General features: G+C 40.6%; 1 long non-coding RNA gene across 3 annotated transcripts; it reads left to right on the forward strand.

The window, feature by feature from the left end:
• Positions 1 to 2979: 2979 nt before the first annotated feature.
• Positions 2980 to 8645, forward strand: LOC144310895 (uncharacterized). Of its 3 annotated transcripts, XR_013376553.1 has the most exons (7): positions 2980 to 3216; positions 3457 to 3627; positions 3764 to 3920; positions 4100 to 4236; positions 5023 to 5352; positions 8039 to 8249; positions 8455 to 8645. It is a non-coding gene; the product is annotated as an uncharacterized LOC144310895 (long non-coding RNA). The 3 variants fall into 3 exon arrangements; XR_013376554.1 differs by lacking the exon at positions 8039 to 8249; XR_013376555.1 differs by lacking the exon at positions 3457 to 3627.
• The last annotated feature ends 637 nt before the right edge of the window (positions 8646 to 9282 follow it).

Genomic DNA, 9282 nt, shown 5'->3' on the forward strand with positions numbered 1-9282 from the left:
CCAGAAGCAACACATGTGCATGCACTGCTTAACCAGCTCTCACCACATGGGCAAGTCAGATCCCCAGAATGAATAAACCCCTCTATCCCTCACCTGGAGTTCCTGCTTCGGTACCAGAAGCCTGGGTAGCGCCCCCAGCCACGGTGGCAGGTGGTAACCTCTGTTCGTAGCTAACGGATTCTAAGATCCTGGGGGGCCTTCCAGGTGGAGGTGTCCATTTGGACACAGAGGGCTGAGATTCAAGGGCGTAAGATCTCTTGATCCTAGTTTAGTCATTTTGGGGACCACACAGGGGCTGAGGCTGGGGGGTCACCCAGACAGAACCTGCCATGGGAAGGCAGATTTCTTGTCTTGACTGTTTCAGACTTAATCTTCCCTTACAATTCAGCGGTTGCTCAAGCAGTCTTGCTTCCCTCTCTGAAAGCAGGAAATACAAGGTAAACTGCTATGGGAAAGGGTTTGGGAAGAAAAGGAACAAGATTCACTGTGCTTTCAGGAGATGGTAACCTCCTCATGTCACACTGTGCATGTTCCATGTCATGAGCTATTCCATTCATCGAGCCCATCAATAAATATTGGAGTCCAGATTGTGCCAAAGCCCCTTTTCTTCGGTTCTCCAGTTCTTACCTGGCCATAATAGATTAAACCTCATCAATAGCTGACTTCAGAGCCAACGCCAGGCCCCACAGTGCAGGACACTCACATCTCAAAGGCCAATGGATAAATGACCATTAAACAGAGAAGACAATAGAATTTCCTGGGTGTGGAAATCCTAACCCAAGCAAGGGAACAGTGTGTGGTGGGAAGAAGGTGATAATTCATGCAATTTTGACTGAAGTCTTCTTGAACAAAACTGCCTATTACCTCATTAATTATCCCAACAGTTCTCCACCTTCCTCCCCTGCACACATGATGGATGGCATGTGGGACCCATTACCACAGGCAGGCTCCGTGTCATGCAGGGTTTCCAGGCACTCGCTGGAGCTCCGTACCTTTCTGTCAGGCTCATGGAAGTGTATTGGCATCCCAGTGAGAGAGAGAGATAGATAGATAGATAGAGAGATAGAGACCCACACACACACATATACATACATATATACATACACATATGTATGTATATTTTAATATATGTATCTTTAAATATATAAAATTTTTAGACATAATATATTTTTAATATATAAAAATCTTTCAAATATAAATTTTTATATATAAATTTTTAAATATAAATATAATGTTGAATCTACTCAAACATGTTTTTAAAAAGTAAATGATTGACATACATTAACATGAAAACACTATTATCGGCACCACATCTAACAGCCTGTTACAGGAGACAACACTAGTTGGCAACCCCCGGGGGAAGGGGTGCTGAGAACTGGTGGCTTATAAAACAGAAAACTAACCCTGTTAAGATTTTAGAAGACCACCTAGATTGCCAACTCAGCCGGCACAAGGTGTCCCGTTAACTGAAAGCATCCTGGGTCTGGATAGATCCTCACTGCTTTAGCAATTAGCCTTCCAAAAACACACGGTGGGCCCTTGCTGGCATCTTTACGAGACCCCCGAAGCACCTGCATGGAGAGGCTGAAGATACTGTTTGTTCTGGAAAGGCCAAACCTTGGATGATGAAACAGGCTTGCGTAGACGAAGCTGTAAGGAAAGCCTACTTCCCCATGGGCATCTGCTCTTGGCCAGTCCTCAATAAAAGTGACCATTAAAGGGCCAAATAACACCGAGGCTGACAGCACAGATGTGGAGGGCAGAGGTTAGTCACGTCCAGCTCACACCTGTGGGTCAGCTCCCCCCACCAGCCCCCGTGTGCAGAGAAACCAGACCCTCAGGAGTGAAAGATCAAAAAAACGCTCCCCAGCTCATTTCACCCAGTCCCAGGCACCAATGCCAGGGCTGCCCTCCTGTTCCACTTTGGAGGGTCTGGTGGTGTGAGTCTGGGGTGAGAACAGCCTTCCCTGGGATCATACTGCTGGGGCATTAGGAAGTCTTCATCTCCCAAGGGGGTAAAGTCGGTACTGTACAAACTGCAAGAGTTTTTAGATGTGCAAACCCCTTACTTTCAAGGGGCTCAAACCACTGTCTCTGTGTATACTCTTAAGGAAAAGAAAATTCTCGTGAAACAAAAACTGACTGCAGCTGTGTCTGCTTTCTTGGCCGGTGACATCATTTGTCGTCTGGGTAAATAGTTCTCTCGCTTCAGCCTGTTTTGGGGCATCTTAAAAAATGAAGACCCATCGACACAGCATGGATGAGTTAGCAAGAGGTCAAAAGTATGGATGTGCATACGTATATGAAATATCTGAATTGCTCCTAAATATGGGAGAGGGATTTTTAGTTTTCTTGGGAAGTCAGAGGGAAGACTTCAAGGATCTGATGAAAGGTAAGAGGGAAGTATAAGAAATATTTAGAGCAGTGGTACTCGAACTTTTGCTGAATGCTAGAATCAACTGGAAACCTTAAACATGCCGATGATCTCACCCCATGTGCCTAACTCTGTAGAGATTTGAGGGGAGGCACTGACCAAGCCATTTATATTCAAATGTTTTAACATTTAAAGGAAGCCAGGAGTGAGCAAGAGCTTGAGAATGTCCAGGCAACAAACAGTTGGGTTGTCCAGGCTACAAGGGGAAAGTGACTTTGGTGATCATGGTGCAGAAAATACAAAAACAGAGGGTTTCTGGGTGGCTCAGTGTTGAGTGTCTGCCTTTGGTTCAGGTCATGACTCCGGGGTCCTGGGATCAAGTCCTGCATTGGGCTCCCTGCAGGGAGCCTGCTTCTCTCTCTGCCTGGGTCTCTGCCTCTGTGTCTCTCATGGATAAATAAACAAACTATATTTTTTTAATTTTTTAAAAAAGAAAATATCAAACAGAAAGGATTCACACTCCTGGGAGCCCCTAGCGGAGGTGAGACGAGAGATTAGGCATTGTGAGCCTCAAGCCTAAATTCTTCTCACTGGATTCTAGAACCCCATGACCTGATGCTCACGCTCCGTCACTGCCATGATGTTGATTAAAACTGGAGCTCTGGAAAAACAAAACGACTTGGCATAAACCAGACTTGGCCTTCGAAGACTTACCCCTGGGGATGTTTATGTTCTAAAGTAGATTATTTATTAATGATCCCACGTGAACTCAGACTGTACGATCATTACCGATTAGCCACGTTTCTTGTTTGTTTTCTTAAGGGAAAGAACTTTGCTTTGAGGTGAGCAAGCAGGGGTAGAGACATAAAGAATATGAATGAACTTCAAGTGAAGTAACTATTGGCAAGTCACAAACAGCCCTGTTCAGAGAAGGTTTTTATTAAAACCATATTCAATTTATTATTATTTTTTTAATGAGTCTTTAGGCAAAACTGACCCTGGGTTCTCCAGTCACAATTTTTTTAACTTATTTTTTCCTCCTTCCTGGCCTTCTTTTTTTTTTTTTTTTTTTTTTTTTTTAGCTCTGTTCTGCAAAATTCACAGAAACCAATTTTAAATCTTCAGGATATCATGTGTTCTAAATTATCTTCTTTACCTTTACTGAGAACTGCGTCTACAGAGAAGCATGAAATCAAGCGAGGCAGAGATGAGATAAATGTGAAAGCATCCAACTCAGACATGGCACAGAGCAGGTGCTCCACAAACTAGTACTTCACCCACTGACAAACAAACATCCCATGTTAACAAAGCAATACTTTGTGCCTCTTTCTGGCTCTCTGCTAGGTTTTTATATTAATGTTCTCTGTATTTATGTTTAATTTTGTATAGCTTTTGCCAACATTTTATTCCAGAAGGGAAAGCTTTGCCAATGTAATGCAACCACGGAAATGATAAAAATATATAAAGAAAAAAAAAAGACTTTCTTCCTAACCTCTTTGCTTTCTGACACTTGCCTCGGTATCCAATGTTAACAACCAGATGCCAGGTAAGGAGGAGCTTGTTTTATTTTCTTTACCAAATTGGGTCATACTATATATTTAAATGTAACTTGTTTTTCTCCCTTAAAATATTCATCTAGGTTAATACATATGATCTAATCACTCTATTTTATTTTATTTTATTTTATTTTATTTTAAATATTTTATTTATTTGTTTGATGGACAGAGCATATGAGCAGGATACAGTAAAGGGAGAGGGAGAAGCAGACTCCCCCTAAATGGAGAGCCTGATGGGCTCAATCCTAGGACCCCGAGGTCATGATCTGAGCCAAAGGCAGACGCTTCACCAACCAAGCCACCCAGGTGCCCCTCTTTTATCATTAATGTTGTTTGCTTTGGCCATTACAGTTTCCAAAACATATACATGTACTTTTAGGTGTAATCATTGTAAATGTGGTTATAACAACCTGTTGAGAGATAAAAAGGAAAGAATTTTATTTTTGTAGTAACTACTCCCAGCTGTGCTCTGTCAGATTCCCCTTTCCACAAAACCCCCATCACAGTTTAGTAGCTTTTGTTTGATTCGACAGCCTCATTTGAGCTCAGAAGAGTCGATCTCTTCTAAAATTTGAATCGCACCTTTGAATCCAAGCTGTGCTTCCCGTCTTGTCCTCCCCATGTCCCAGTACAGGCCACATTTGTGTCGCCGGCCAACTGCAAGTGAATAATGTTTCCAGTGAATGCTGAGCTGAGAAAGAGGAGTAACTTAGCCCTTTTGATCTCAACTAGGTTTTAACCTTGGGAGAAAAAAAAGAAAGAAAAGAAAAGAAATAGTTACTCAGCCCCCATACTATCCTGGGAAATATCCTAAGCCCTAAGTCTCTTATTTCTGTAGACTAAATTTGCAGAGATATGCTGCTGGGCCAAAGGATGTGTATTTTTATTGCCGTTATTACTAGATTGCTTTCCTAAAATGCCAAACCGATTCACTGTCCCCAAGGCAGGGTTTCAGAATACTGTTCCCTTGTGTCCTGGCCATTGGTAGATGTTTATAATTTTCACTTTTATGCCAGTCATCTTGATAACGCATCAATACACAGTATGCTAAAAAAAAAATGTATTCATGGTTTCACCTTTGGACCTCTACAGGACTGAAAAAAGAATCAAAGGCATTGAATACATGGGCATGAGTCATTGAACAAATATTTAGTGAGATCTAGGTGTCTTGATTTACACAGTGAAGAAACTAAACAGCATGCCTTTCATTATCAGCTCTTGAAGATTCTGATAATCATGACTCTCCTTATGCAACTGGGGACTGCTTAGCCAAGACCCTGCTCCTGGAGAGTGAGCAAATAAACACGTTTATAAGAAACAGATGGTAGTACGGAGACTTTTCATTGTAACAAATAGTGTGTCAAGATGATGACTTTCTTCTCAAAGAATCGCAAAGAACTGGGATTTCCTTTGGTGTGAGAGGTAGGTGTTGCCAGGCATCAAGCAGACCTCCAATCTGAGTGCACAAATGATGAAGATAAGGATGGGGGATTGCCCACATATTTTAAATACCAACGGTAAGATGGTCTCCAGATCTGACTGCATCTGAAACGAGACTTACTCACGTTTCACCATCTTCCCAGTTTGGGTTGCATCTTCTTTGAGAGCTGATTGGTTTTCTATTCTCAGACGTCCTTTTGATAGATGTGTCACTTTGGAAACATTCTGGGTTTGAAAAGAGAAATCAGGGTATTTCTAGGGAGTTATACCAATAAGCTTCTGGTATTGATAGCAGTGAGGACATTTTTAAGGAGTTTCTAAGTACAAACAGTTAATGGGGGTCAGAATTATTTATGTGCCATTGAAGATGATTAAAACGCTGCCACTCATATAATTTAAGTCCCATCTACCCCCCTGATACATGGTCTGACCCCTTCCTTCATTTTCTTCCCAAGTACTGTGACCCAGATCTTAACAGTGGAAAAACCCTTTTTAGTGACAGTAGGAAAATCAGGGTTTCATCTTCATACAAATTAGAAATTTGGAATTTCATAATTACAGAGTACTGCAAGGGGAAGCTTCACCTGAATACCTAGGTTTGAAATTCCAACCCGTTCCAAGTATAGACTAAATGGACTACTTTTCCCACTCCTAAGCTTAAAAGGTACTTTTCTAGTGAGTTCTAAGAGGGTTTTAATCTCTGCTTTCAGTCTGGTTGCCATTCCTACCATATCGTCCTGCCACTTTGTAGGATTATTTTCATTCCTGGATTCTACAGGCATCGCTTACCAAATATATATATATTCTCTTTAATAACAAACCAAGAAAAAAATCACAATACTGGAAACTGGCAGGCAGGCATTTCTAGAGGAGTTTCTACTGGATGTAAGATCAATGGTTGGATTGAGCAAAAGATACTGATTTATTTTGAGGGGCACCAAGTATCTCTTAAAAAATCAGAGGTGACATGAAAGAGAGTGGCTCATAGTGATCCTTCCACCATTTTTTGTCCCAACATTTACGGCAACCAGGAATCAATGTAACTAATCTTCTACCTCGAGCATAGGAGATAGTTTTTGACAGGGCCCGACAAGGTAGAAAATACTTCCTACATAGTGGAAAGAGGCTGACTTTACAAAATCAATCAAAATATAACCCACAATGAAGAAAAGTGTTATGAGTATTTGGATGCTCAATCACAGACAACCAGTACAAGTAGAAAGCAAACACCAAGAAATTAACAGAAACATATTCTATGAGACTTTTTATGTATTTTTAGACTTGCCAGATGAATTGGACACAGAAAAAATAACATAGCAAAGCACATTGCTAATTAAGGATGATTATGTTTTTAATATACTGTATTATCTGTTCTAGAAATAAAGAGCATAATTCATTTCTCAAACATCTGTAGAACATTTATAAAAACTGATCATATCTGAGGACATTAATAAAGGCTTAATGAATTCCCAAAAGTGAAAAGTATACAGATTAACAAAAAGTACCAGAGAAATATTGGTTCATGACAACGAAAGGTTTAATTACAGAGGCTCTAACCAATGAAAACTTTAAGTTCTAAATGATTCTTGAGTAAAAGAAAGTTAAAAGAAAATACAACTGTAGGAAAAAGGGTCCCTGGGTGGTTCAGTGGTCGAGCATCTGCCTTTGACAGGTTAAAGAAAACCTATTTGGGAGCCTGAATTAATAAGGAATTCTCAGCCAAATTTGGGCTAAGGTAGAAAAAGTAACAAGGTTTATTTCTACAATTTTTTTGGCCTTAAAAGTCCTTGTCTCTAGTGATAAGGATGTCTTTTTTGCTGCTTAGTACAGTGAGGGTGACTTCCACATGGGAGATTTATTTCCTCCTTTAGGAAGAGAAGGATCTCATTGCCCTGGCACTGGCTGTTTCCCAAGCAGCTTTAGTGCAAAATAATCAATACACTATCGGGGGCTTGCCCTTGGTGCCTATAGTTGATTAGCTTGGAAGGTCCTCCAGAAAAATCTAATGGAGAAAAATAAAACCTCTTATTTATTTATTCATGAGAAACACAGGGAGAGAGGCAGAGACATAGGCAGAGGGAGAAGCAGCTCCCTGTGGGGAGCCCGATGTGGACTTGATCCCAGGATCCCAGGATGACACCCTGAGCCAAAGGCAGATGCTCAACCACTGAGCCACCCAGTTGCCCCAGGACCTCTTTAGAAATAAATAAAATGTGTATGGGGAGCATTGGGTGGCACAGTCAGTGAAGCGTCCTGCTCCTGGTTTTAGCTCAGGTCATGATCTCATGGGTTGTGAGATCGAGCCCCACATCAGGCTCTGTGCTCAGCATGGAGTCTGCTTACTTGGGTTCTCTCTCTCCCCTGTCTCCCTCTCCACAGTTTGTGCATGCACACTATCTCAAATAAATAAATAAGTTAATTAATTAATTAATCTAAAAAAACTATATTATTTTCTTACCTAATTTCTAAAGATTGTCTTCTTATTTTCTTCTTTCCTTCTTCTTTCCTGTCTTTTCTTTCTCTCCTCCCTTTTATTTAAACAAGCATCCTGCTTTGCCAGGTGTTGATAAGCAATATGATTACAGATGTGACATAGTATTTATACACATAGTCCTAATTCTGGGGAGTTAGCAGCAATTCATTTATGTGCCCATTCATTGTTTGACAGTTACTGACCGGATGCACACTGTGTGCCCAAACACTGCTCTAGATGCTGAGGATAAAAGAATAAAATCAAACAAAAGCCCCTCTTCACGAAGCTCACATTCCAGTGTAGCAACATGAACATCAAAGAAATGAACAAATCAATGTATAATAAAATGTCAGAAAGTGACCCTCAAATTGGCGAGGATTGCTTATATTAGAGATGCCAGAATATGGTGAGATTTCACTTCCCTACATAATGTCTGTCTGTAATATTTACATTGGATAGTAGGCATGTATTTTATTTGTACAAGATAAAAATAGCTAGGATTAATCAAAAGACCAGGATAAGCACTGTAGTTCCATTTTATAAAAATACAGTAAAGGTATTAAGATTAACTTTTGTTTTCCCCTTATATTCTTTTTTGAATTATCTCATAGATAGGATTATAACTTCTACCATCAGAAGAGTGCTTTGAAGCATGAATTTTGCATCAGAAAGACATCATCCATGAATGTGTAAGACAGCATTCACAGCTCCCTTGGTCTTTCCAGCTTTGAGCTAGCTTCCCAACTTTTCCCACTAAATCACTCACTACGCAGGCCCCTTATTTTACCTCATCATAAAGATCCTGAACCACTCTGGTTCTCTTTTGAGTGCACTTTTTTTGGTAATTTTGTTGTGGTGGTTAATGAGTCTTTTAAAAAGTTTTCCAAAATCAAAAGAAATGCCCCAAAGGAGTCCTGATGTGAAGAAGGCACAATAATATTATCTCCTAAAATTCATACAAATTCATTTGCCTTGTTAGTAGTGATAAGTCAGTGAACAAATAAGTGATTTACGCTAAGTCCTATTATGTCTGCCATCCTACCAAGTAAGAGTGGGATCCCAAGATGTTAACTGTCTGGAGTTCCGTTGTGCCAAATTACCTTTGGCCTGATTGCATCAAATACAATTGGTAATACTCAGCTAAAATGTGGTTAGAAACCAAGCCCTCTTTGGATGCCTGGGAGGCTCAGTGGTCGAACATCTATCTGCCTTTGGCTCAGGTCTTGATGCCTGGGTCCCTGGATCAAGTCCCCCGCGTCGAGCACCCTGCAGGGAGCCTGCTTCTCCCTCTGCCTGCATCTCTGCCTCTCTCTCTGTGTCTCTCATGAATACACAAATAAAATCTTTAAAAAGAAGAGAGAAAGAAAAAGAAAGAAAGAAAGAAAGAAAGAAAGAAAGAAAGAAAGAAAGAAAGAACCAAACCCTCTTGCGTAGCTGCT

This window comes from Canis aureus, chromosome 3, assembly GCF_053574225.1.
Source record: "Canis aureus isolate CA01 chromosome 3, VMU_Caureus_v.1.0, whole genome shotgun sequence".
NCBI classification, from domain to species: Eukaryota; Metazoa; Chordata; class Mammalia; order Carnivora; family Canidae; genus Canis; species Canis aureus.